This window comes from Lactuca virosa, chromosome 3 (assembly GCF_052849685.1).
Source record: "Lactuca virosa cultivar CGN04683 chromosome 3, Lactuca_virosa_CGN04683_v6, whole genome shotgun sequence".
Lineage (NCBI taxonomy): Eukaryota > Viridiplantae > Streptophyta > Magnoliopsida > Asterales > Asteraceae > Lactuca > Lactuca virosa.
Window position 1 is genome coordinate 137,557,568 of NC_136428.1, and position 4,190 is coordinate 137,561,757.

General features: G+C 33.3%; 1 long non-coding RNA gene across 1 annotated transcript; it reads left to right on the forward strand.

The window, feature by feature from the left end:
* The first annotated feature begins 341 nt into the window (after positions 1-341).
* Positions 342-2,023, forward strand: LOC145165524 (uncharacterized). The gene is made up of 3 exons (XR_013740098.1): positions 342-398; positions 489-575; positions 1,951-2,023. It is a non-coding gene; the product is annotated as an uncharacterized LOC145165524 (long non-coding RNA).
* The last annotated feature ends 2,167 nt before the right edge of the window (positions 2,024-4,190 follow it).

The window sequence follows — 4,190 nt, forward strand, 5'->3', positions numbered from 1 at the left end:
GTGGGATTTTCACCCAAAACTTTATTTTATGAACTAAGGCCCCAAAATATATAAATCTCCAGGGTTTTTATAAAATATATTAAAAGAATTAGTGGTTGAACTAATTATTGAGGGAATATTTGCTTTTCCTTAATTTATGGCAAAAGCAAACCACCACCACCTCACTCTATGATTAGCCACTCTTTCCCACTACCCCTTGTCTCCTTAGTGGACCTTTACACCCAATCTCCAGCTCTTCCCACGTTCTAAGAGCTGGAGGATTGATCCTCTCTCCTCATTCTCCATAAAATTCTTTCATTCTACACTTAGCAACCAAGAACACTCTCCAAAATTCTCTCATCTTTTCTCTCAACTTCAAGAACTTCAAGGCTTTCTCCAGGGATTTCTTTCTTCAATTAGTAAGTATCTTCATCATTCACATAATTATTAAACTCCATTCTACTCAAATCATTGATATCTTACACAAGTTCAATCTTATTCGGTGTTAGATTCTCGAATCATCAAGACATCTTCTTAGTGTTCTTGGGTTGAACACTTCCTCTCTCTCTCCCTTTCATCTACTGAAACCACATAAGGTGAGTTCATACCCCTACATTTACATGTTTTTCTTAAGTTTTAAGGGGGGAATACAAGTAAAATCATCAAGAACACAATTAAACTTTTTCTAATAGATTACATCAGAAAAGATGGACTTTAATCACGGACTGTTTTGGTCAACTTAAATATTTTAGTTTTCAAAACTGTTCCAGGTGCAAGTAGTTCAAACTCTTAGCTTTAAAATGGCTACTTGCACATCTCCATATGATTTTTCTACAATTTATGGTGATTTTTACAAAACTGCCTGTCATTTGAGAGGCAAACCCGGACCAGTCTGTGATTATGAACATTTTCACCTCTGTTAGAGATCACTAAAAATCATGATAAAATTTACGAACAAACTAGACTCATATTCCAAACTCTCAAAATTTGCGGATTTGGATTTAGAGCTTTGATGATTTTTCTATAAATTTTCTAAGAACAGTAACAGAAACTGTATTCAACGAAAAGTTGCTGTTAATTTCATTTCACCTTGTAACATGTTGAGCAAGGTGTATATCTTTATGTGATTATATGTTATTGCAATATATGACATTTTATCTTAATATTTAGACACACATCAGTTTACAAATGGATTTGGACATATAAAATATAAAGAATAACAAGTGATTATAATCAAAGTACAACCGATACATTCAAACATTTAATAAACTATTTTGAATATAGTTTGCATACATTACTACGTACTACCCTTGGTTGATAAACTATAATAGGTATAGTTTATGATACATTACATAACACATACATTTAAAAAGGGTACATTTATACAAAGGATATTTTCATTAAGCAAGGTACGGCCATACGGTACCAAGTTTTCATAACACGTAATTCCGTTAATGACTTTGTGAGACATTTACTTCAAATTACCATTAAGTCCTGTATTGTAACCAGAGTCTCCTTGAGGGAGAGCGTGATACTTGTGTATAGATCTATATTGGGTTTGACAAACCCACACCTAAACTGCATGCAACAGTTAGACCGATAGGTCTGGGGTGACAAATGTCATAACATTTCCGACGCCTGAAGAACGTCGTTTTAGGCAACCTTGGTCATAGTATGGTTATAATAAACTCACATAAAGTATTAATAAACATTGGAATTTACGGGAACTTCATTAAAATTTAACGAGTTTATGTCGATTTAAACTTGCATTGTTTTACTATAAATATGACAAATTACTTGTACATTTCGGTCTTTGGGTTTTAAGACTACATTTACACATTAAGGAAAATATTGGATTTTCTAACACAAATACTACTTTTACAAAAGAAAGGCTTTTAATAATACCAAACAAAAGCTTATGAACTCACCAACCTTTGTGTTGACACTTTTTCAAACAACTTGTATTCTCAGGAAATCATTAAACAGGTAATCAAGTGCTTTTGAGGATGGGACGCTAAGGCGTCTACTATTTCATATTTTGTCAACATATTGTAATTGATTCGTAAACATGTAATTCATACAATGATGTAACTTTTTCAATTATATATATGTTGGTTGTGTTTGCTTGAATTACTATTACAATTGTTGTTATGATACTATACATGAAGTCCTCCACCCCCGGACGTTTCCGCCATCCTTGGTTTGGGGGTGTGACATTTATTATTAAACTCTTCAAATGTTTTACAAAACTTCTTTTAAACTTATATATTGTCAAATGCATGCCTATATATGTATAGTTATGTAAGTAATGTTTAAAGGGCTTAGGACTGATAACTCGCTTTAATTCCTTTTCCTTGTTTGGATGTGGCTTTAGGGTATCGGTTATTTGTTTGAATGTCGTCTAAATATTAGTTATATATCATGTATACATATGTAGACATAAAAGTTCTATTCAATCAGTTCAGTACCTTTGGGTAGCAAAGGTATACATTCATCTATTCATATACATAAATTACTAGTAAACTATAATAGGTATAGTTTAGGAGAATACTATCATATACAAGTACATACAGAGAATACTATCATATACAAGTACACACAGAGAATACTATCATATACAAGTACACACAGAGAATACTATCATATATAGAGAATACTCTTCAATGAATACTATACATAGAATAATATTACTATAACAAGTATACTAGAACAAGATTCAGAGATAACATAATGTGAGATACTACTTCATGACACAACGATCATTTCGTTGTGTCGCGTTTTGTAACCATAATCTCCTGGAGGGAGAGCGTGAGTTTGCGTATAGATCTATACTGGTTTGACTATCCTACACCTTTGTTGTTCGCTACAGTGGAACTTGCAAGTCTACAGGTGCCAAATGTCATTTCTTCCGACGTCTTTCATCGTCGTGTTATAGTCGGTTTAGCATGGTAACAACCATATCACATTTTACCTTATTTAACCATTGGTTTTGAGGTAGTTATTACTACAGTGATTAATACAAATAATACTGCAGTAAACACTTACAGTTTTCCCATTATATTCAAATTGTGATCTTCTCACATAAAGGGTAATATAAAACTATATTTTGGTAATAGTAGTCAACTTGGGAAAGATACTCTTTTACAAAGAACACACATACAAAATAGTCGGGTCTTGGTAGAAGACTACTTTTTATATATACTAGTAGAAAATATAGGATTTTCTAGGGTTTTCAAACATATACAAACATTTACATTGAACATATACAAACATTTACATTAAACATATACAAACATTTTCTTCAAACTTATACAAACATTGACACTAAATACTTATGAACTCACCAGCTTAAATGCTGATCTACGCTTTCAAAATAACTTGTATTCTCAGGTCATCAGTAGACAGGTACCGATGGCAGGTTTTGAGAAGACGGAGCAGTCAAGACTCGTCTTTTATTTTGATATTCATTTTTGGTGTCTTAATACTATCAAAGAACACACATGTATTAAAATTTACTATTAATGCAATGGATGATGTTGTTGCTTGTTTACTATTTTGCATTGTTATGATACTGCACATGACGTCCTCCGCCCCCGAACGTTTCCGCCGTTCCGGTTTTGGGGTGTGACACATATAATCTCTTAGCAGAATTGCAGTATATGTTTCTTTGTGCAAGCAAAAGTTTTACTTCAGAAGATAAAGTATCCATATCACACATTCTGTTTGTTATTTGTAACTCTAAACAATCAACTTTCCTTATTTTCATGTCTAATCTCTTTTTCGTCTCTATTAACTGCATAGACAATTTGTTGGCTTCATTGCTAGCAGATACGACAATTGAATCAAAATAAGTAACAGTCTCATCAAAAGATATTAGTTCAGCATCATAAGCATGTTTAGGAATATTAAAAGATTCGAGAATATTACGTACCTTTGTAGTCATCGAAGATTTGTCAGCTGCCTTGGATACGAAGCATCTCCCTTTCACTTTGTATTCCTCTTCATCTGAGTCCTCGTCCAACTTCGCGTATATCACCCCATGTGTTGGATTCCTCATCTCTTCGTCGTCTGATCCAGATGATCAGATTTGGTAGGTACCATCTTCTTCTTGTTCATCCCTTGCTACCAACGACAAATTTTTGGTCTTCGCACGAACCTCCTCTAACTTTTCAGCATAGTACGCCTCATCTTTTATTTTATTCTTCCTCTCA